The sequence below is a fragment of the Aquarana catesbeiana genome, linkage group LG05 (assembly GCF_042186555.1).
Source record: "Aquarana catesbeiana isolate 2022-GZ linkage group LG05, ASM4218655v1, whole genome shotgun sequence".
In the NCBI taxonomy this organism is placed as follows: Eukaryota; Metazoa; Chordata; class Amphibia; order Anura; family Ranidae; genus Aquarana; species Aquarana catesbeiana.
The window spans coordinates 38,766,714-38,792,652 of record NC_133328.1 but is presented as its reverse complement, the minus strand read 5'-3'; the positions used below and the strand labels follow the sequence as shown (position 1 = coordinate 38,792,652).

The window sequence follows — 25,939 nt, the reverse complement described above, 5'->3', positions numbered from 1 at the left end:
AGGCTATGAGGACATACTGGACCTTGTGATTCGTCTGCAGCTGGAAGACAAATAAGAAGGTCCACAAGTCCCATCATTTGGTGGCTTTCAGGACATGATGGAACAAGTGGTTCCCCTGCAGATAGAAGACAGATAAAAAGAAGCACACTTCTTGGCATCTGGCAATGATGGAACTTGTAGTTCCTCTGAAAGTATCAGTATCTGGAGGCTATGAGGACATTCTGGAACTAAATTGCAGTTCCACTGCAGTTGGAAGATAAATAAGAAGAACCACAAGTCTCTGTATCTGGAGGCAATGAGGACATACTGGATCTTAGGGTTCCTCTGCATCTGGAAGACAAATAAGAATCACACAAATCCCACCATCTGGAGGCTATGAGGACATGCTTGAACTTGTAGTTCCTCTGCAGCTGGAAGACAAATAAGAAGAACCACAAGTCTCAGCATCTGGAGAGTATGAGGACATACTAAATATTGGGGTTCCTCTGCAGCTGGAAGACAAATAAGCACAAGTCCCAGCATCTGGAGGCTATGAGGACATACTAAATATTAGGATTCCTCTACAGCTGGAAGACGAGAACAAGAAGGACAAGTCCCAGCATCTAGAGGCCATGAGGACATACAAGATATTGGGGTTCCTCTGTAGCTGGAACACGAAAAATGAAGAAACACAAGTCCAAGCATCTGAAGGCTATGAGGACATACTAGATATTGGAGTTCCTCTGCAGCTGGAAGACAAGAAAAGGAAGCACAAGTCCCAGCATCTGGAGGCTACGAGGACATACTAGATATTGGGGTTCCTCTGCAGCTGGGAGACAAATAGGAAGAACCACAAGCCCCAGTATCTGGAGGCTGCGAGGACATACTAGATATTGGGGTTCCTCTGCAGCTGGAAGACAAGAAGACGAAGCACAAGTCCCAGCATCTGGAGGTCATGAGGGCATACTAGATATTGGGGTTCCTCTGCAGCTGGAAGACAAGAAGAAGAAGCACAAGTCCCAGCATCTGGAGGCCATGAGGACATACTAGATATTGGGGTTCCTCTGCAGCTGGAAGACAAGTTAGAAGAACCACAAGTCCCAGCATCTGGAGGCCATGAGGACATACTAGATATTGGGGTTCCTCTGCAGCTGGAAGACAAGAAGAAGCACAAATCTCAGCATCTGGAGACCATGAGGACATACCAGATATTGGGGTTCCTCTGCAGCTGGAAGACAAGTTAGAAGAACCACAAGTCCCAGTATCAGGAGGCAATTCTAGATATTGGGGTTCCTCTGCAGCTGGCAGACAAGATGAACAACCACAGGCCCCAGCATCTGGAGGCTACGAGGACATACTAAATATTGGGGTTCCTCCGCAGCTCGAAGACAAATAAGAAGAACCACAAGTCCCAGTATTTGGAGGCTATGGGGACATACTAGATATTGGGGTTCCTCTGCAGCTGGAAGACAAGAAGAAAAAGCACAAGTCCCAGCATCTGGAGGCCATGAGGACATACAAGATATTGGGGTTCCTCTGCAGCTAGAAGAAAAAAAGAAGAAGCACAGAACCCAGCATCTGGAGGCCATGAGGGCATACTCTAGATATTGGGGTTCCTCTGCAGCTGGAAGACAAGATGAAGAACCACAACTCCCAGCATCTGGAGGCCATGAGTACATACTAGATATTGGGGTTCCTCTGCAGCTGGAAGACGAGTTAGAAGAACCAAAAGTCCCAGTATCAGGAGGCCATGAGGATATACTAGATACTGGGGTTCCTCTGCAGCTGGCAGACAAGATGAAGAACCGCAAGCCCCAGCATCTGGAGGCTATGAGGACATACTAGATATCGGGGTCCCTCTGCAGCTGGAAGACAAATAAGAAGCACAAGTCCCAGCATCTGGAGGCCATGAGTACATACTAGATATCGGGGTTCCTCTGCAGCTGGAAGACAAGTTAGAAGAACCACAAGTCCCAATATCAGGAGGCCATGAGGACATACTAGATATTGTGGTTCCTCTGGAGCTGGCAGACAAGATGAAGAAGCACAAGCCCCAGCATCTGGAGGCTACGAGGACATACTAGATATTGGGGTTCCTCTGCAGCTGGAAGACAAGAAGAAGAAGCACAAGTCCCAGCATCTGGAGGCCATACTAGATATTGGGGTTCCTCTGCAGCTGGCAGACAAGATGAAGAACCACAAGCCCCAGCATCTGGAGGCTACGAGCACACGCTAGATATTGGGGTTCCTCTGTAGCTGGTAGACAAATAAGAAGAAGCACAAGTCCCATCATCTGGAGGCCATGAGGACATACTAGATATTGGGGTTCCTCTGTAGCTGGTAGACAAATAAGAAGAAGCACAAGTCCCATCATCTGGAGGCCATGAGGACATACTAGATATTGGGGTTCCTCTGCAGCTGGAAGACAAGTTAGAAGAACCACAAGTCCCAGTATTAGGAAGCCATGAGGACACACTAGATATTGGGGTTCCTCTGCAGCTGAAGGACAAGATAAAGACCCACAAGTCCCAGCATCTGGAGACTACGAGGACATACTAGATATCAGGGTTCCTCTGCAGCTGGAAGACAAATAAGAAGCACAAGTCCCAGCATCAGGAGGCAATGAGGACACACTAGATATTGGGGTTCCTCTGCAGCTGGAGGACAAGATGAAGACCCACAAGTCCCAGCATCTGGAGGCCATGAGGACATACTAGATATTGGGGTTCCTCTGCAGCTGGAAGACAAGTTAGAAGAATCACAAGTCCCAGCATCTGGAGGACATACTAGATATTGGGGTTCTTCTGCAGCTGGAAGACAAGATGAAGAACCACAAGTCCCAGCATCTGGAGGCCATGAGGACATGCTGGAACTTGTGGTTCCTCAGCAGCTGGATGAAAAGTAAACCCCGGTAACAATGAGTCGGGTGCAGAGCAGAGTCTTCCCCAGGAGGGGTCCGGCACATGGCAGCGGCTGGTCCGTACAATTCTCCGGGCTGACATAGAAGGAGGAGCGGCACGGTGAGCACATGTATGGGTGACATTACCTGTCCGCACAGCCGGGGCATCCACCGGAGGGCAGAGCGGGGAGGAGGAGGAGGAGGAGGAGGAGGGCTCTTCTATGATCTTTCCTGCTTGCTTGCCCCTTACAAAGTCCCCGGCCACACAGGTAGCCCCGCTCCGCCGCCTACAGCCATCCTCCCCATACACAGCACTGCCAGTCCATGGGGGAGGAGGACGGGCAGCCTCCGGGGCAGAGCTGGAGGGGGCAGAGATAGTGGAGGAAGTAGTAGCGGAGGAGGTAGTAGTAGTAGTAGCAGCGGAGGAGGTAGCAGTGCTTGTAGTAGTAGAGTGGAGGCAGCAGCGTGCCTCTTCCTCCTCTCCCCGTCCTCCCTCCTCCTCCTCTCCTCTCTCTTCTATTCCCACTTTTCTTTCTCTTTCCCACGCTGGCTGATGTGACCTCGCTTCAAAAACCGTTTGACATGGAGGAGAACATTTCCGCATTCCTCCGACTACAAAGAGCCAGCCGCCTCCTTCTGTGCCCTCCCTGTCAGGGGGGACCCCGGGAGACGGGGGGCCACAGGGGGACCTGCACACGGGAAAGGGGGCCACAGGGGTGGGGGACACTTTTTATTACTTTCACTCCTATTTCCCTTTTCTCTCTCCATGGTTTACAGTTTTACTTTTGTCAGTTTATATATTTTTTTTTACTTTCTTACTATATATATATATATATATATATATATATATATATATATATACATATATATATATATATATATATATGTATATATATATATATATATATATATCTATATCTATATCTATAGATGTAGCTATAGATATAGCTATATCTATAGATATATAGATATATCTATAGATATAGCTATATAGATATATATCTATATAGATAGATAGATATATATATATATAGTAAGAAAGTAAAAAATATATATAAACTGACAAAAGTAAAACTGTGGCGACCATGAGGACATACTAGATATTGGGGTTCCTCTTCAGCTGGAAGACAAGTTAGAAGAACATATCTATAACCTATCCTCAGCCTACGTTTATCATAAATATCTATCTGGTTATATATAATCTAACAATCCTTATCAAGCTGCCATTAATCTAAATCTATCAATCACTTATCATAAATATAAATCAGTCTAAAATCTATATTAATATATATATATATATATATATATATATATATATACACATACATAAAATCTGTGTGACTTGTTATGTTTCAAAGTTGCATGACAAGTCATTCCTCATGTTTTCCAATGATAATCATTAATATATGTGCGACTTAAAGTTGCAGCAACTGCAAAGTAATTTATACACTACTTTGGTCCGACTTTCATGCAACTTCAGTGCCATACACTTCAACGTTAACCCTCAAAAGTTGCATGAAAGTCATACCTAATCATCGATACCTATCTATCGCTATCTATAATATGTATATTCAGTTTTCTTATATCTATCATCAATATCTATGATCTATCATTAGTCCACATCCGGCATCTATTTATCTGTATATCTATAATCTGTACCTGTATACAAATTTACTATTATGCCTTTTACCTGCCTGTCATCACTATCTATCTATCTATCTATCTATCTATCTATCTATCTATCTATCTATCTATCTATCTATCTATCTATCTATCTAATCTATCTATCTATCTATCTAGCTATCTATCTAGCTATCTATCTAGCTATCTATCTATCATTTACCATCAATATCTGTAATTGTATCATCTATCCACATCTATCACCTATGATCAGTATCTATTAAGTAATATAGCCATAATCTTTAATCAATAATCTATAAGTGACAACCTATTTATAATAGAATCTATGATTATTCTGTATTTGTCTTCATATCTATCTATCTATCATGTATTATCAATAGCTATCTATTAGTCATCAATATCTAGTATTGATATTAATTTACTTACCTGTAAGTTATTACCAGTCTATTGTTATCTACTTATTATCTATATCTATGTAATAGAAGCTCTCATCAATATCTATAATTAATACTGCATGTATTCACCTACCTATCATTTATTAGCAGTCTACTGTTAACCACCTATAATCTAAAAATATATATATATATAGCTATATATATAGAGATATATCTATATATAATCTAGCATTAATATCTATCTGTCATGTGTTGTATGTCTACCTATCTATAATGCCATCTACTATCAATACCAATAATCTATCATCAGTCCACATCTGTCTATCATCCAGGGTTGCCAACTGTCAGTAAATTTACAACCAGTTTGTAATAACAAGTGATTTTTTACAACTGTCTGTAAATATCAGGGGCTGATCATTTGTCATGTTGTGTTGACATTTTAAGTGTAAACCAGGCAAATTACATGTTATGGGTATTGTCAGTGTTTCCATATTGTGTTTATACTGTTTAAATATTGGTTGTCTTCGTTTTTATTAGGAGTTCTGTCGTTTTTCAGGTTGACAGTAAAAAAATGTGCTCCGTCAGTAAATTGTCCATGTTTTGTCAGCAAAAAATGCTGCGGGAGGTTGGCAACCCTGCTATCATCTATGATCAGCATCTATCAAGTAACATATATATCATTCAACAGTAACTGGCTATCTGTTTGAAATATAATCTATCATTAATCTGTACCTGTCTGCCTGTCAGTCTAGAATGTATTATGAATCTATCATCAATATCTATATATTTTTCGGTACTTACCTAATACATTTTTTTATCAGCAGCCACATATCTATAGTGTAATCTAGTGTAAATCTTTCTATTTTTGTCACTTTTCTTCATCAAGGGGTATTCTTCTTTTTTATATATATATATTTTTAAGTGTAGACCTCTATATTGTTTGCTTTTGCAATATATATATCTATATATATAGCTATATATCTATATATATATCTATATATAGATAGATAGACAGATAGATAGATAGATGGATAGATAGATAGATAGATAGATAGATAGATAGATAGATAGATAGATAGATAGATAGATAGATAGATATAGATCTAAATATATAGATATAGATCTATATCTATCTATATATATATATATATATATATATATATATATATATATATATATATATAGATATATATTATTATTATTATTATTATTCATGATTTATATAGCGCCAACAGTTTACGCAGCGCTTTACAATTACAATATCTTTGGCTATAGATATAGCTATCTATATCTATCTATCTATCTATCTATCTATCTATCTATCTATCTATCTATCTATCTATCTATCTATCTATCTATCTATCTATCTATCTATCTATCAATCTACCTTTCTCTCTCTCTCTCTCTCTCTCTCTCTCTCTCTCTCTCTCTCTCTCTCTCTCTCTCTCTCTCTCTCTGAGAGAGATAGATAGATAGATAGATAGATAGATAGATAGATAGATAGATAGATAGATAGATAGATAGATAGATAGATAGATACAATATAGATAGATAGATAATTAAAATATAGCATTATATTTTATCTAGATTTCATAAATATTTGTATAAATATTAATTACCGGTATATATATATATTTTTCTTATACCAACTCAACTTCCTTTTTCAATTTCTGTTTCTATTTTGTTATCACATGCTCTTAATTTTTTGTACTTGCACCACTATTTTTATATATCATATTGGTTTATTAATATTCTTTTTTCATAGATATATGTTTTTCTATAACTTTCTAAATAGTACCAAAATATATATTTATTTAAGGAAAAAATAACATATGACTATACAGTCTATTAGTGTTTTCATATTTAATTTAATATATTTTTCTTTATATATTATTATACTGATTCATGCGCTGTAGGTAAACATTACTAATTATTCATTAGTAAGTGTCATAAAGCTAATATTTTGGAAACACAGTTTAGAAAAGCAATGACAAATATATGCTTCGAGGCAAATCATTTAAACATTAAAATAATTGTAGATTTTTTTTTTTTTTAATAAACAGCAAATTTCATCTGTGGATTGCCTCCCATGTCCAAGAAGGAGTCAGTTTGGTTATGTTAAATTTATAAAGCACTACACCATCTACTGGATCAAATTAGTACAGAACTTATGAAATACTAAGAAGTATTATAAGTATTAAATGCTTTTAAAATGTATGTGTATGCACATACAAGAGACTCTAAATTACACCAGTTATTAATTCATTTAAAATATATCAATTTAAAATATATTTACCACATTGCATAGCGCTGTGGATCTAATAAATGGAGCTTGCGGATTGGAGTACAGGGATGACCTCATCAGTGTGCTGCTCTTCATTATCCAATCACAATCTTGACCAAGCAAAATTGAGTTACTAATCTTTGGCAGGTGAGACATTTTATCCTGATGTCTTTTCATCATTTTACACTGTAAATATATAGTGATTTTTTTTCACCAGCTGCATCTATTATAGCTGATTTATTGAGCGTTTTTTTGTTGTTAATAACATTTTATGCCTAATCCCTTGATGCACCACAGAAGCTAATTTATCAGGAGTTACTTAAACTGTATCCTAACTCTTTCTCCCACCCAAAAAACAAAGTAATACACTGCAGGTCTGTACCTCATAGATGTGATGACTGCATTCGTTTTCTTTTTTTCAGGCTTTTTTTCTTTATTTTCATCTAGTAATCCTGCCAGTAACACATATCCTCCCCTCGGGTGACTACTCTCACACAGGGGTTGATTTACTAAAGGCAAATAGACTGTGCACTTTGAAAAGTGCAGTTGCTCCAGAGTTTAGTAAATGAGGTAAAGATTCACTTTGCAAAGAATACCCAATCACATGCAAGGAAAATTTAAAAAAAACATAAAATGCAAGGAAAATAAAACTAAAAAAAACAAAAAACATAATTTTTGCTAGACATGATCAGATTCTGGAAGTCAGCAGAACCTCTGCTCATTTACTAAGCCCTGGAGCAACTGCTCTTGCAAAGTGCAAAGTATATTTGCCCTTAGTAAATCAACACCATAGCACACAAAAACACTGGTCAGGCACACATTTAACCCTTTGATCTCTTAGATATTTAGCCCCTACCCAGCCAGTGTCATTAGTACAGTGACAGTGCATATTTTTAGTACCGATCACTGTATTAGTGTCACTGGTTCTCACAAAGTGTCAAAAGTGTCAGTAAGGAGTTGATTTACTAAAGATAAATAGACTGTGCACTTTGCAAAGTGCATTTGCTCCAAAGCTTAGTAAATTAGGTAAAGCTTCACTTTGCAAAGAGTATTCAATCACGTTTAAGCAAAACAAAAGAACAGCATTTTTGCTTGCACATGATTGGATGATGGAAGTCAGCAGAGCTTCTGCACATTTACTAAGCTCTGGAGCAACTGCTCTTGCGAGGGGCAACTGAACTTTATAAAGTGCACAGTCTATTTGCCTTTAGTAAATCCACCTCTAAGTGTCAGACTGTCCGCAGCTATATCGCAATCCTGCTATAAGTCGCAGATCGACGCCATTACTAGTATTAAACAAAAAATAATTAGAGTATATATTCTATAGTTTGTGGACGCTACAACTTTTGCGTAAACTAATCAATTTACGTTTATTAGGATTTTTGTTACCTAATACATGTAGCAGAATACATATTGGTCTACATTTGTGAAAAAATTAGATTATTAAAAAAATTTTATTGGATGTTTTATAGCAGAAAGTAAAAAATATATTTTTTTTTTTTCTAAATTGTCGGTATTTTTTGTTTATAGCGCAAAAAAATAAAAAACCCAGTGGTGATCAAATACCACCAAACGAAAGCTCTATTTGTGAGAAAAACAATGACAATAATGTCATTTGTGTACAGCGTCGCACGACCGCGCAATTGTCACTTAAAGTAACGCAGTGCCATATCGCAAAAAATAGCCTGGGCATGAAGGGGGGTAAATCTTCTGGAGGGCAAGGGGGTTAAAGTGGCTGTAAACCCTCACATATACCCAGTGCAGTGACTGGCCTCGGGTGATACACAGAGATGAAACAAATCCTCCTACACAAGTTGTACCTGTTTATCTGCAGTCTTCTGTTCTCTACATCTGTTCAAAGTGCTGAACTATAAAGTGTGTCTAATGCCGCGTACACACCAGCGGACTTTTCCACCGGACTGGTCCGACGGACCAAATCCGGTGAACAATCCGACTTTGTCTGGGTTTCATCGGACTTCCGACGGAACTTTTCGGTCGAAAATCCGACAGACTTTAGATTTGAAACTTGTTTCACATCTTCCCGCCGGAACTCCGCCGGACCCAGTTCCTATCGGGAAGCCCATGCGTCTGTATGCTGGTCCGACGGACCAAATACAACATAAGGGCAGATACAGCACCTGCCCATGAGAATGTTTCCAGCACGATCCTATTGCGCTGGTTCTCGGCAACAGGGTACTATACATCTTACGCTCGCTGCAATAGGAAAAACATATTTTCCTATTGCAGCGAGCGCAAGGGGGAGGCGACAATGTCCCTTAGGTCTGGTATGGATGTTAAGGGGAACCCCCCTACGCAGAAAAAACGGCATGGGGGTCCCCCCAATATCCATACCAGACCCTTATCCGAGCACGCAGCCCGGCTGGTCAGGAAAGACGGTGGGGACGAGTGAGCGTCCCCCCCCTCCTGAACCATACCAAGCCGCATGCCCTCAAAATGGGGGGGTGGGTGCTTTGGAGGAGGGGGGCGCCCTGCGGCCCTGATGTCACTAAGACGTCATAGTTCCAGCATGCCCCGGGACTATGACATCATAAGGGGTGGGGTTACGGGTGACATCACTCGGTGACCCCGCCCCATGCCTATATAAGTCATTGCGCACCGTAAACACAGCATTACAGCGGGAGAGAGCGTCATGTCAACATCAGTAGAAGAGAAGAAGATACAAGATGACGGAGAAGACCAGGCCACTGCTAGCAAGAGAGCATCAAAAGAACAGAAGATAGCGGAGGAGCCCGGAAGAACCGGACACCGGGAGAAGAGGCCGGAGAGAGGGGAAAAAGAACCAGACCCTGGGAGAACAGCCCGGAGAGACCCAGAGTGTGTTTTTTTATTGACACTTTTTTCCCCAGGTGAATGGGTAGGGGTACGATGTACTCCATACTCATTCACATAGGGTGGGGGGCCGGGATCTGGGGGCCCCCTTATTAAAGGGGGCTCCCGGATTCCGATAAGCCCCCCGTCCGCAGACCCTGACAACCAACGCCAGGGTTGTCGGGAAGAGGCCCTTGTCCTCATCAACATGGGGACAAGGTGGTTTGGGGTGGGCGGGCCCCCTCCCCCAAAGCACCCACCCCCCATGTTGAGGGCATGCTGCCTGGTACGGTTCAGGAGGGGGGGGGCGCTCGCTCGTCCCCACCCCCTTTCCTGAACAGCCGGGCTGTGTGCTCGGACAAGGGTCTGGTATGGATTATGGGGGGACCCCCAAGCTGTTTTTTCGGCGTAGGGGGGTTACCCTTAAAATCCATACCAGACCTAAGAGCCTGGTATGTTCTGCGATGGGGCTCGCAAGGTGTCAATCTCGCAGATAAAAGCGGCGAGATTGACTTCCTTTTCTTGTCCCGTCGTACCTCATCATGTTCAAAATGAACGGACTTTAGTCCGTGTGTGGGCAGGTCCATTCATTCGGAAGTACGCCGTAACTCCGTCGAAAGTCCATCGGGAAGACCGGCGGACCTAGTCTGCGGGAAAGTCTGGTTGTGTGTAGGCAAGTCCGTTTGTTCGAGAAGTCCGTCGGGAAGACCGTCGGTCCTAGTCTGCCAGAAAGTCCGGTCGTGTGTACAGGGCATTAGCCTTGAAGTTACACTCTGCAGAGCTCAGTGAGGAGAGCTCTGACAGCTGATTGGATGGAAGAGACACTCCTCCCCCCTCTACACTTGTCAGAAGCAATTCATGCTGATTGCAGAGGAATGAAACAGCAGACAGAAATTACACTCAGTGCTCTTAACCACTTGCCTACCGGGCACTTATACCCCCTACCTGCCCAGACCAATTTTCAGCGCTGTCACACTTTGAATGACAATTGCGCGGTCATGCAACACTGTACACAAATAAAATTTTTATAATTTTTTTTCTCACAGATAGAGCTTTCTTTTGGTGGTATTTCATCACTGCTGCCTTTTTTATTTTTTGCTTTAAAAACGAAAAAAGACCAAAAGTTTTGAAAAAAACAAACAAAAGCCGCTGATGAGGCTGCACTGATGGGCACTGATAAGGTGACACTGATAGGTGGCACTGGTGGGCACTGATGAGGCGGCACTGGTGGGCACTGATAGGTGGCACTGGTGGGTGACATTGATAGGAGGCACTAAAGTGCACTGATAGGTGGCACTGAAGGGCACTGATAGGTGGCAGTGATGGGCACTGATGGGTGGCAGTGATGGGTACTGGTAGGTGACATTGATAGGCAGCACTCCTAGGTGGCACTGACGATGAGGCACTGATTGGCACCACTGTTGGGCAGTGATAGGTGGCACTGATGGGCACTGATGAGGCGGCACTGGTGGGCACTGATAGGTGTCACTGATGGGAGGCACTAAAAGGGCACTGATGGGTGGCAGTAATGGGTACTGGTAGGTGACATTGATAGGCAGCACTGCTAGGTGGCACTGGTGCTGAGGCACTGATTGGCACCACTGTTGGGCAGTGATAGGTGGCACTGCTAGGCATTGATTGGTGGCACTTATATGCACTGACAGGTGGCACAGATGAAGTGGCTGTGGCTCTTCCTCTTCGGGGCCGATGTTCCTATCACAGAAGCTGGTGACCGGATTTTTTTAATTGTTTGGATTCTGATAGGTGGCATTCGTGGGCACTGAGAGGTGGCACTGATGGGTGGCACTGACTGGCGGCACTGAAGGGCATTGATAGGTGGCACTGAAGGGCACTAATAGGTGGCACTGATGGTGGCAGTGATGGGCACTGATCGGCACTGGTAGGTGACACTGATAGGCAGCACTGCTAGGTGGCACTGATGAGGCTACGATTGGCACCACTGGTGGGCATTGATAGGTGGCACTCGTGGGCATTGATAGGTGGCACTGATTGCTGGCACTTATGTACTGGTGGGTACTGATTTGTGGCACTGTGGACACTGATTCGTGGCACTGCCAGGCGGTACTGGTGGGCACATATGAGGTGGCTTCACCTCTTCCTCTTCGCGACCGAAGTCCCTTCAACAGAAGCCGGTGATCGGCTTTTTTTTCTCCTCACGCTGCTAGCGTGAGAAAGAAAAAGATAACCGCTTCTGTTTACATCACGTGATCAGTTGTAATTGGCTGACAGCTGATAACGTAGTGAGGGGCCAGGATCGGCCCCTTACTCTGATCTGTGATCACCTGAGTCTCATTGACTTGGTGATCACAGAGCGGGGCGCGCAGGCAGCTCATACACAGGAGGACATCATATGACGGTGTCCCAGCAATGTAGGTCCGCTCTGTAGCGTCATTCGTCTATAGCGGGGACGCGAGGAGGATAACTGAGACAAGTACACTCTATGGGGGGGATATGCTTTGTTCATATGTCATGTCTGAGGTTTACAACCTCTTCAAGGCTGGATTCACATCTATGCATTTTTGCCCCCAATGCAATAAATGGAAATGCATCCAGACGCTCACGCATGCGCATAGCCGCGCAGCTTTAATGTGCATTGCAATGCACTTTGTATTCAATGTCAACACATATTGATTCTCATCATTATGCATTTGCAGGCACCATGATGCAATGACATCTTAACGCATGTGTTTCCGTTTACTTCAGTGGATAACACTTAAGAAAAGGTGTGAATACAGACAAAAGCTTTAAAAAAAAAAGTATTGCACCACTGTAGTTTCGCAAGTTTTAATGAATTCATCACCACATAATGAAAGCAGGAATTCCCTTGTAGGGAAGGAAGGGTTAAGTGTGCACAGAAAGCTGTGTGTGTACAGCCAGACCACAAACGGTTGGGTGTGTGTGTGTAGGTGTCAGTGCGCGGGTGTCTATACAAGATCAACAGCTCATAGTGTCCCGGGCAGGGCACACCCCATGGCAGTTGGCAGCTGCAGGGGCCTCTCCCAGCCTGGGCATTAGGGTCACAATTAGGGTCAGGAGTTATGGGGTTAAGGTGACCCAGAGTTCTGCCGAAAGGAAGGTAGGTACAGTGTGCGGAGCTGGTGGTCTAGCGCTCCTGTTGCTTTTACCCTGCGTGTGCAATGTACTGGTTCACTTTAGGCCCCTTTCACACCAGCGGGCCTATCGGGTCCGCCTGTCAGTTTTTCAGCTGACCCGATCGGGCCAACTATTCTCTATGGAGCGGCGGATATGTCCGCTGACACCCGCCAGCATCCGGTCCGCTAAAAACAGACGTATGGGGATATGTCCGGCATATCGGATTGGATGACAGTCGGATGGAAACGGACAGGCAGTCCATTTCCATCCGACCACCCCATAGAAAACAGTGGGCTGTGTCCGTGTCCGCTCTGCATAGTGGAGTGGGCTGTGTCCGTGTCCTCTCTGCATAATGGAGCGGACACGGACCTGTCATCCGCCTGAGAGATCCCCCCGCTGAGCAGGCGGATCCATTTGACGGATTCTACTCCATCTGAAAGGGGCATTGAAGTGGATGTAAAAAATAAAATAAATAAAAAACCCTGTAAGGCAAAGGCATAATGAGCTAGTATGCACCGCATACTAGCTCATTATTAAATACTTACCTTAGATCGAAGCATCGGCATCGCATCCCGGTCGTGGCCGAGGGAGCTGACATTTTCCCCCTCGGCGTGTCTTCTGGGTTCGCGGCTCTGGTGCTGCGATGACGTCACTCCCACGCATGCGTGGGGGAGTCTAATTTCCGGCAAGGCGCTTCGATTTTCTGGCAGCATCCGCCGGAACTTCAGAGCGCATGCGCCACTAACGTCAGCAGCTGCATGCAAGGTGAATATCTCCTAAACCGTACAGGTTTACCTTATTATAGGCTTACCTGTAGGTAAAAATGTAAAAAAAAAAGGGGTATACAACCGCTTTAAAGTAAAACTAAAGGCAAACTTTATTTTCATCTTGGACACAGTATTGGAGGGTTATAACCCCAGCCAGTTTTTTTTTTGCCATCTGTGCCCCATTGGGGAGATTTCCCTTCACTTCCTGTTTAATAGTCACAACAGGAAGTGAGAGGAAGTCACTACATAGTCAGGGACTCCTTAGTTGTTACCAGGGTCACCAGAACTATGAGCACCATTGGAAAAGTTCCCATCTATTCCTCTTCTGGCGACAACCCAAAATGTGGGAATTTTTTTTTACTTCCAGGCACAGTCTATTTGCCTTTAGTAAATACCCACCAAAAGCTTTTATTGAGTTGAGTTCAGGGGCTTGGGCAAAAAAAGTCAAAAGCTCACATTTAGGAGCAGCAGCGTACACAAGGCCTAAAAATGTTTTGGCTTTATATATATTGTATGTTTAACATACAAGTGGTCGCAGTGGTTGCGATATCCTGACCGGACGTCATATGATGTGGTCAGGATAATAGAGCCGCTGCGTGCCCCCCAGCGGCGTGCATGGCCGTGATCGTTGTCAGAGAGACACACCGCAACTCCAATCTAGGTAAAGAGTCTCTGACAGAGACTCTACCACGTGATCAGCCATGTCCAATCACAGCTGATCACCATGTAAACAGGAAGAGCCGGTGATCGGCTTTTCCTCACTCGTCTCTGACAGACGCGAGTAGAAGAGAGCCGAACGACTGCTCCTCTGACAGGGGGGGGGGTCTGCGCTGATTGTTTATCAACAATACATTTCATTGTTCGCTGATTGTTTACCAGGGTGGCACCAGGACCACCAGGGATGGCCACCACTGATGACCACCAGGGATGGCATCCCTGGTGGCCATGGGTCGCAATGTGTGCCCTTACATGATGCCAATCAGTGCCCACCAGCAATACCTGCCAGTGCTTCCTAATCAGTGATGCTAATCGGTGCCATCTATCAGTGTCAATCAGTGCCCATCCATGCCCATCAGTGCCCATCAGTGACACCCATAATTACCCATCAGTGCAGCCTTTCAGTGCCCATCTATGCTGCCTATGAGTGCCCATCTGGGCCGCCTATGAGTGCCCATCTGTGACGCCTATGAGGGCCCATTGGTGCTGCATATCAGTGCCTATCAGTGTTGCATATCAGTGCCATCTCATTGGTGCCACCTCATCAGTGCCCATCAGTGAAGGAGAAAACGTACTTATTTACAAAATTTTATAACAGAAAAGAAAAAAAATTTTTTTTTTTAAATTTCGGTCTTTTTTTATTTGTTTAGCAAAAAATAAAAACCGCAGAGGTGATCAAATACCACCAGAAGAAAGCTCTATTTGTGGGAAGAAAATGATAAAAATGTTGTTCGGGTATAGTGTAGCATGACCGCGCAATTGTCATTTAAACAGCGACAGTGCTGAAAGCTGAAAATTGGCTTTGGCAGGAAGGGGGGAAGTGCCCGGTATTGAAGTGGTAAATCACTTGAAGATTTTGAACGTAAGAAGAACGTCCTAAAAAACTTCAATATAGGTTTTAGGACGTATCTTCTACACTCAGCTCTTCTCCCCCTGCTGCTGCTGCACCTCCCACCACTATTACCAGCAACTACAGTGCCAGCCTTCAAAATGACAGCCATGAATTGCTTTGTATTACACAAGAGGAGCGTCTGTCAACCTGCAGCCGATCCTGTGTGTTACACTTTGCGATTTGGAATCGAGGGCAGAATTGCTGTGCAATGCATGTTTGGGTGCTATTATCCCCTAATGGCACCCCAAATGCGATGTGATTCCGCTGCAACTGTCCCACGACAGGATCGCGTGGCAATTGCGGCAAAACGCACCTTTCAAATTCGCGTGAAGCTTGTCGCCCAGAAGGGAGCAGGAGCTTCTTTTTGGGATGGCCCGCAAACTCGCGTGCAACTCCCTCAACGAACTTGTTCCCGCTATATGATGATGTGAATGGGGGCCTAATACAATGAATTAATGTATTGTTTCTTGTTTATATTAACTATTTAATCAACAGTGCCTTGAAAAAGTATTCATACCCCTTGAAATGTCCCACATTTTGTCATGTTACAACCAAAAATGTAAATGTATTTTATTGGGATTTTATGTGATAGACCAACACAAAGTGGCACATAATTGTGAAGAGGAAGGAAAATTATGAATAGTTTTCAACCTTTTTTACACATAATTATCTGAAAAGTGTTGCATGCATTTGTATTCAGCCCCCTTTACTCTTATGGGGCGTACACACGGTCGGACTTTTCAGCTACAAAAGTCCGACAGCCTGTCCGACAGACTTGCGGCGGACTTTCTAACGAACAGACTTGCCTACACACGATCACACAAAAGTCCGTCGAATTCTTACGTGATGACGTACACCGGACTAAAATAAGGAAGTTGATAGCCAGTAGCCAATAGCTGCCCTAGCATGGGTTTTTGTCCGTCAGACTAGCATACAGACGAGCGGATTTTTCGACCGGACTCGAGTCCGTCGGAAAGATTTGAAGCATGTTTCAAATCTAAAGTCCGTCGGATTTGAGGCTGAAAAAGTCAGTTGAAAGTCCGGAGAAGCCCACACACGATCGGATTACCAGCCAGCTTTAGTCCGTCAGCGTCCGTTGGACTTTTGTAGACGAAAAGTCCGACCGTGTGTACGCGGCATTATACACCTAACTAAAATCTAGTGGAACCAATTGTCATCAGAAGTCACCTAATTAGTAAATAGAGTCCACCTGTGTGTAATTTTAATCTCAGTTTAAATACAGCTGTTCTGTGAAGCCCTCAGATGTTTGTTAGAGAACCTTAGTGAACAAACAGCATCATGAAGACCAGAAAATGGAAATAGTATGGCACAACTGCAAACCTACCTAGACATGGCCGTCCACCTAAACTGACAGGCCGGGCAAGAAGAGCATTCATCAGAGAAGCAGCCAAGAGGCCCATGGTAACTCTGGAGGAGCTGCAGAGATCCACAGCTCAGGTGGGAGAATCTGTCCACAGGACAACTATTAGTCGTGCTCTCCACAAATCTGGCCTTTATGGAAGAGTGGCAAGAAGAAAGCCATTGTTGAAAGAAAGCCATAAGAAGCCCCATTTCCAGTTTGCAAGACGCCATGTGGGGGACTCAACAAACATGTGGAAGAAGGTGCTCTGCTCAGATGAGACCAAAATTGAACTTTTTAGCCTAAAAGCAAAACGCTATGTGTGGCGGAAAACTAACACTGCACATCACCCTGAACACACCATCCCCACTGTGAAACATGGTGGTGGCAGCATCATGTTGTGGGGATTCTTTTCTTCAGCAGGGACAGGGAAGCTGGTCAGAGTTGATGGGAAGATGGATGGAGCCAAATACAGGGCAATCTTAGAAGAAAACCTGTTAGAGTCTGCAAAAGACTTGAGACTGGGGTGGAGGTTCACCTTCCAGCAGGACAACGATCCTAAACATACAGCCAGAGCTACAATGGAATGGTTTACATCAAAGCATATATTCATGTATTAGAATGGCCCAGCCAAAGTCCAGACCTAAATTCAATTGAAAATCTGTGGCAAGACTTAAAAATTGCTGTTCACAGACACTCTCCATCCAATCTGACAGAGCTTGAGCTATTTTGGAAAGAATAATGGGCAAAAATGTCACTCTATAGATGTGCAAAGCTGGTAGAGACATCCCCAAAAAAGACTTGCAGCTGTAATTGCAGTGAAAAGTGATTCTACAAAGTATTGACTCCGGGGGGCCGAATACAAATGAACGCCACACTTTTCACATATTTATTTGTAAAAAACTGTGAAAAACATTTATCATTTTACTTCACAATTATGTGCCACTTTGTGTTGATCTATCTCTATAACATAAAATCCCAATAAAATACATTTACGTTTTTGGTTGTAACATGGGGTATGAATACTTTTTCAAGGCACTGTATATATGGATGTAAGGAGTTACCTTTGATCTGAACCTGGCATTGTTTAAAGAAACATTACAAGTTAATTTTTATATATTTTTTTAAACTAACCCTGGTCAAAAGAGAAAAAAAAAATATTTTTTACATCTTTTGCCTAAAAAATTTATGTAGAATAAAATAATTTTTGGAAAACAATAATGCCAAAAGTAAGCTTTGCTTCCTCTCGAAAAATTTTTTTTTAAGAACATTTGACTTTTTTGTAATACACGAATACAGTTCTGTTTCCCAAAAAGACAACTTAAAAGTGCATTTCTGATTTGTAGGTTCTTATAAATGTGCCCCTGCGTGTTTAATCCAATTATTTGTTACCCTTGGAAGGTATTATTAATCAAAAGCAATAGAACATTATCTACATTATCTACAAGGCAACACTGCCCCCTAGTGATATAAATATCATACAAAATTAAATGAAACTGAGGATACACATGGGTTCTTGGTCGCCTGAAGATCCTTTGTATAACATATAAAAGGTTTCATAGAACATGTAAACATATTATTTATTTTATACCCACAGTATTAGTAGCACTCTGCAGCTTTGTGCAGAGTTCTAGATTTGTCTTGGTCAGATGCTCAGTATGGCAGTGATAAGAATAATGTGTTTTTGTGGAGTATTTTTGGTGTGTTTTCGATGCGTTTTCATGCTTCGTGCATTTTCTTTTGTAGTAGTAGTCAGGTTGTTATATACAAAACCCTACCAAAATGCACCCAGCTGTTATCGGAGCGCTCGCTCCTCTCCCCTGCAGCTGTTGCTGGCAGACACAGGGGATCACACAACCGGACTGGAGCCACCTAGAAAAAAGGTAAGTACTTCTTTCTTCTGGATGAATGCAGCCACCACATTTAAAGTGGTATTAAACCCTAAAGCAAACAATTATATTGCACCTTACCAATTCTTAGGTGTGATGGCTGTATTCTTTTCCTTTTTTTATGTTTTTTTTTTTTTCTATTATCATCTGGTGATCTGGCCAGTAAGTCTGTTGAAAGAAAAAGAACAAGCTCTCATTTAAAGGTATCAGTTACAGGGTCAAAGCAAACCATTTAAAGAGTAATTCCACTTTTGTTGAGGAAAAAAAAATTCCCCTTTTGGGTGATCTGTGTACATTACAGGGATTTAAATAAACTACCCTGTTTCCCCGAAAATAAGACCTAGCGTGATTGTCGGTGATGGCTGCAATATAAGCCCTACCCCCCAAATATGCCCTACCCTGTTGCCCCGAAAATAAGCCCTACCCTGAAAATAAGACCTACAAGGACTTTAACTAGGGCTTACTTGGGGGGTAGGGCTTATATTGCAGCCATCACCGACGATCCCGCTAGGTCTTATTTTCGGGGAAACAGGGTATGTTGCAGATTTCCTACCTTTTGTTATTCTGAAGAAATAGCTGTTTGTTTGTCTGTGTCCATGTGGAAAGTGAATCTGTATGGAAGTGGTTTTATAATTATCAGTCAGCTGCTGCACTGGCAGGGCTCTAATGAGGAAAGTAGCAGGGTCTGCATCCCTTTAGACGTGATCTCCCTTTGGGAGTATATGTCATTTTTGTTGCAGGGTTTGCCTCAAATCTGACTTCATGCAGACTTCTGGGAAATTCAGTGAGCCAATCACACAAGCAGGAAATGATGTTTCATGGGGGGGGCGTTCTGTATACATTCTGTGTATAGAACAGAGCTACAGATTGAAAAGGAAAGGTAATATTTAAAAACATTCAATTACAATATGACTTGATTCTTTTTAATTTGTTAACTTTTTTTCCCGTGAAAGTGGAGTTACCCTTTAACACTGGCAGGGGTGCTTACAATGATCAGCTCTCATTTATTTATGTAAAACTTTTATCCCAAAAGGAAAAAAAACTGCTTATAAGATTAGCTGGAGTTTTGCTCCCCCCCCCCCCCCCCCAGACTGACAATGCTGCTTTCCACAGGTGCCCCCTGTGCTCCTTCATCCAGAGTGGGGGGGCACTCTAATACAGGAGGTGTGTTACTGGCCAGATCACAGGTGAAAACAGAAGGACTAAAGCCTAGAAAAAGAAAAAGAAATGCAGCCACCACATCTAATGATTTGTAAGCTGCAATATACAGTGTTAAATGTTTGGTTTTGGGTTTAATTCCGCTTTAACCACTTGCCGACCATACAACTTACAAATACCGTGGCAAAGTGGCACTGTTGCACCGGTACGTGATCTAACATTTGCGGGTCTGGTGCACACACCGCGGGCAACCTGCTCCCGCTGTGATCACACACAGCGGGATCTGATCAGCAGGTACCGCGAACTCGATGTCTGCCGCCACCCGCTGATCCTTCGGTACAGAGGAAGAACAATGGTCTGCCTATGTAAACAAGGCAGATCGCCGTTCTGTTAGTAGGGAAAACATGGATCCTGTGTTTCTGCAAAGCAAAGGCACAGATCTATGCCTTCTCCTAGTAAAAGCACCTCCCACACAGTACACAAAATCACTGGCTAGGCACACAGTTAACCGTTTGATTACACCTGATGTTAACCCCTTCCCTGCCAGTGTCATTAGTACAGTGACAGTGCATATTTTTTATCACTGATCACTGTACCCTGTTTCCCTGAAAAAAAGACCTAGCGTGATTGTCGGTGAAGGCTGCAATATAAGCCCTACCCCCCCCCCCCCCCAAATAAGCCCTACCCTGTTTCCCCTGAAAATAAGACCTACAAGGACTTTAACTAGGGCTTATTTGGGGGGTAGGGCTTATATTGCAGCCATCACTGACGATCCCGCTAGGTCTTATTTTCGGGGAAACAGGGTATTAGTGTCACTGGTTCCTGAAAAGTGTCAGTTAGTGTCCGACTGTCTGTCGCAATATTGCAGTCCTGCTATAAGTCAAAATATCCCAAAGTTTGTTATAACTTTTGTGCAAATCAATATACGCTTATTGGGACTTTTTTTTTATTACCAAAAACATGTAACAAAATACACATTGGCCTAAATTTATGAAGAAATTAGGTTTTTTAATTTTTTTTATTGGATATGTTTTATAGAATGTAAAAAATATGTGTTTTTTTTTTTTTCAAAACTGTTGGTCTTCTTTTGTTTATAGCGCAAAAAATAAAAACTGCAGAGGTGATCAAATACCACCAAAAGAAACCTCTATTTGTGGGGAAAAAAGGACATCAATTTTAATTGGGTACAGCGTCGCACGGCCGCGCAATTTATCAGTTAAAGTAACGCAGTACCGTATTGCAAAAAGAATGGCCCGGTCATGAAGGGGAGTAAATCTTCCGGAGGACAAGAGGTTAAGGACTGGTAATGTGAAATACTAGAAAATTTTGTTATTGGGTATAGATACACTTGAAGGTGAAATCTCAGCCAAGGCAATGTCATGTGACTCATTTATAAGGCTAAAAGTTATATATTAAAAAAAAAAAAAGATATAGTTTCAATATATTATGCCATGTTAGGAATATATTCATGCAGACTTGTAAAGTTACTTGGAGGGTCACTTTAAGATCAACTCTTTTAACGCTTCCATTATTAAGATTCCCTATCCATAATTATCAGGATAAGGAACGATTGATGTTCACAGCTACCGACTCCAATAGATTTGCGCAGTCATGTGTAGGCACTGCAGATCTGCATAGTTCTGTGACCTTCAGTACAGCCGCTTTTGCAATTCACAATAAAACAAACGCCACGTGCACACCACCTGATATTGCACCAGTAGACAAGCAATGTTCACTCCCTTAAAGGCACACTCCACTCAGACATAAAAATTCTTCCTTTAATATCACCCAGCAGACCTAAGCTACTTTATAACCCTCTCAGGCCTTTTGTGCAAGCGGCTTCACCGACCACTGAATCCTTGTGGTTACCAGTATCCTTATTTTCCCACAGGCCTTCAGAATCACCCAGGAGCATGATTTGCTTCCTGTGCGATACCGGTGCGTTCCCCCTGCAGTGCAACTTGATCGCACCGGAATGCACAAAAAGTAAGTGCATTCACTACTTTTGGAAAGCATGCTGCACCAAATCTCATGGTAATGCGGTACCATGCAATCAGCGCCTGCACTGTTTGCGATCTGCATTTGTGGTGCAGTTAGCGATATGTTGGCACCTGCAGCAGATCAGGGCAAAGGCAGTGCGTTTTAAACGTGGTGCAGGAAATGCGCATGGAACATGTCTTTTCCGCACTGCGTTCCGGTGTGAGCTCCCTTTCACACTATTGCGAACTGAAAGATTTTGATGCAACTTGAAGCAATGCCTGTGTAATCTTGAGGTCTATGAACCTCAAGTCGCATCAAAGTCGGACCAAAGTAGTGCAGGGACTACTTTGAAGTCACACAGATATGAAGGGTTTTCATTGGAAAGCATGGGGTACGACTTGTCATGCAACTTTGCAGTCCCAAGTCGCAGGACAAGTCGCACAAGTGTGAAAGGGGCCTGAACCAGTCCTCAATCACAAGCTAAAAAAAAAATGCACTGCCGTAGGTAGCCCTGAGGCCTTGTTCCCTCTACCCATAGCAGCAACTTGTGTTCCCGCTCATGATTTTTTCTCACGCGGAAATGCATTTTGCACATACGGCAGCCTATTAACTTGAATGCGCTGCCCTGTATGTGATTGTTGCTCCAAAGAAGCTCAGGAACCAAATTTTGTCCCTAACCCTGGACCTCTTACCCCAGGTGGACGAGCTAACCTTATTAAGATGTCTATTCTACCTAAGTTTACATACCATTTTAGGCAAACACCGATACCTATACCAAATGCATTCTTAGAAGGGCTAGATAGTGTAGTCATCTCCTTTATCTGGTAGGGTGCTACCCCTGGAATAGCGAAAAATACTTTACAAATGCCTAAAACCCTAGGGGGCCTTGCTCTGCCTTATTTTATTAAGTACTACTGGACTGCAGTCTTGGTTACAGTCAAGTGGTGGTTCTCAGATGAGCCGGCCGACCATAGAGGCGGCATTGCTTGGCTCTTATTCTGAATTACGGAACTTGGTTCATCGAGGCCCTCAGTCTAATTCTAACATTACCTCCCCTATGAGTCTGGGACATTGTCCGGACTAAGGTAGAAAAGCCAGACTGCTGGTCCCTGCACAACCTGCTGTGGGGTAACCCGCGGCTGCCTCATTTCCAGTCCATTTCAGATCCTGTGGGCCCGATTTGAGATCAAAACCCTGGGTGATATTGTGTTTCGTGGGTGGCTACTTACCTTTGATGACCTTAAGCGTGGACGGAGCCTACCTAATCCAATGTTATTCAGATACCTTCAACTGCGCCATGCCTTCAGGGCTTAATTTCCCCACCCTATAACGGTGGAGGTACATGATGTTGAAAGTCTACTGAGGTCACCTGATGGGGATAAGCCCCTCTCGGCCCTTTACTCCATACTAGCCGGTTTGGATACCTCTAAGGTCTTCCAACTGTTTTTGGCGTGGCAAACTGATGTACTGTACCTGCACTGGCTGATGATGATTGGGAGGAGGGCCTTCAACAATACCTTCCCCTGATGAACTCTGCGTGGGATAAATTCACCCAACTTAAGTTTTTACACCGGGCCTATTACTCGCCCGTTCGTTTGGCAAGAATCTACCCTACCAGAGAGGCAGTCTGCCCCAAATGTGGCAATGATACGGGTACCTTCATCCATGTGATATGCTCGTGCCCGCGGCTGCAGGACTTATGGAGTGGTTAATGACATTAATTTAATTGGTCAACTACCCGTTCCCTCCGATCCAATACCTTTACTACTTGGTATCTGTGACGCATTCGAAGCCTCCCAATCCAGAAAACTGTTTGTATCCTATACAGCTTTTTATGCTAGGAAAGCGAGTCTCCCTCAATGGAACAAAGCACACCCCCAGACTGTACATCAATGGAAGACTTTAGCTAACGCAGCCCTACTTCTTTATAAATTCCCGTATTTAGGACGTAACTGCGTTCAAAAGTTTAAAGACATTTGGGCAGCATGTGTCAATGCAAGACAGCTAACTCTGGAGTAGGATTCAAACTTTGTTTATGTATATTGGGTATGTGTATACACCACTGGGGTTCTTCTGTAGTTATCCTCCTGGCCGCTTCCTTCTCTCCTTTTTCTTATGCTTGCACCCCCCCCCCCCCCTCTCTGCTCGTCCCACTATCATTCTGCTCTCACCTTCTATCAGCATGCCTCTTGTTAGCTCATAAGGCACCACAGGACAAATGAACAGCTCCTTGTTCTGCTTTTCCCTCTCCTGGTGTGATCTCTGCAAGAAGCTGACACCAAGTCAAATGGTCACAGAAGTGCTCATTGCTTGCATTTAAAAAAAATACATTAAATGAAGTATTAATGAAAACAGCTGCTCTCTCCTCTCTCCCTGAATTCACAGGACAGAGGCAGCAGCGGGAGCTTTTGGCCAAGCCTCGCTGGGTGTGTCTAGAGACACACACAGCCCTGCTCAGGAGCGAGCCCACAGGTGTGCCACCATAGGAAGCAGCTTCTTATGGTTGCATACTGAGAAGAGAAGTAGCCAAGAGCTCTGGCAGAAGGCCACAGAAGAGAAGGATCGGGCCGCTCTGTGCAATACCATTGCACAGAGCAGGTATGTATAAACCTGTTTGTTATTGCCATTAAAAAAAAAAAAAAAGATTTTAGAATTACTCTAAGTCTTGAATAGGCATGTAAGGCGGGGCAAAGATTAAAATCATATCTGCTAGTAAGAGCTATTCAAAGCAATCTTCAAAGCAATATGTTGCAGAATATCTCATAGGCTTCAAAGGTGCCTACTTAGAGTTCAAATAGTCCAACAAAAGAACCATAAAGATTCTTATCTTAATTAGATACAATATCACTTGGCTGCGAAGATTAATACAACAGTGAAAGTTATAAACGCATCTGTATATTGGACTGTCACAGTGCATGATTTTTATAAATAATTTTGTATTGTGTCTGTGAAGTGTTGTTGTGGCGTTTTGGAGAAGTGTTGGCTATCCCTGGTTTGTTCCTTTGCGGGGGGGACGGGTATGTGTGCTCTAAACATTTGTAAAGATTTTTGTCCTCCTCCCAGGGGGTCTTTTAGGGACTACTCGTATAAGGAATGATCATCGTGATTAACAGCCGAGTGAATAAATATGGATTTTAGAGCTTTGAATTCCACTTCTGTTTAGTGATCTCTTGACACTGGTTGGTATTGGTGGGATCCTCTAAGACAGGGGTCTGCAAACTTTCAAAACAAAGGGCCATTTTACTGTCCTTCAAACTTTTGGGTGGGGGGGGGGGGGGGGGGCGGCACACGCACTGTGGCGAATGGAAGTAGAAATTTCCTGGCATCAAAGAGGGTAAAAATGCCCCATGATTGGTAATAGTGCCCCATCGTTGGTATCAATGGGAGGAATAGTGCCCCATTGTCGTTGTCAGTGGCAGGAACTATGCCTCACTGTTGCTGAGAGTGGGGGGAACAATACTCCAAGGGCCGGATAAATGCCAGCAAAGGGCCGCTGGTTTGGAGACCACTGCTCTAAGAGATCAGAGTTTGAACAAACAACTTCAACATAGAACTGATTAAAATGTCTATAGCAAGTCAATGGGTCACTTGGTATCAGCAGGAGATGGTCATACTATGAGAACAGGCCACTGGATGAGAAATGGGAAGACATTAGAAGGTCCAACTAGCGAGAACCCACTTAGCTTGCTCTGCAGAAGGCACAAGCTGAAAAGAAGGTATGTGGAGGGGGGATACCTTTCACTGTGAACATGCTCACCAATGCCTGGGATCAGGTGGGGACTAGACATGTACGGTTCGTTTCGTATTTTTCATTATTTGGAGTTTTGGATGTATCCAAATCCCTGAATTACAGTACAAACATATTTCACCAAATTCTCAGACCAACAAAATTAAATTTGTCTGAATTTCCGAAATTCATATTGAAAATTTTAATCGGAATTGAATTATGTAAAATATAAAATTTTATTGCTGAAATCAAAGACTGTGTGTCTTATTAGTGTACTAATTCAAAATAATGCTTCAAGCCAAAGGTGA

The 25,939-nt window shown here is 43.1% G+C and overlaps 1 protein-coding gene across 1 annotated transcript in view; it reads right to left on the bottom strand.

The window, feature by feature from the left end:
• Positions 1–3,679, bottom strand: part of CDK6 (cyclin dependent kinase 6) — a 241,548-nt gene extending 237,869 nt beyond the window's left edge. Inside the window, exon 1 of the mRNA XM_073629614.1 lies at positions 3,026–3,679. The gene's annotated coding sequence lies outside the window, so the exon portion shown is untranslated. The remainder of the gene's footprint in view (positions 1–3,025) is intronic.
• Positions 3,680–25,939: the final 22,260 nt, after the last annotated feature.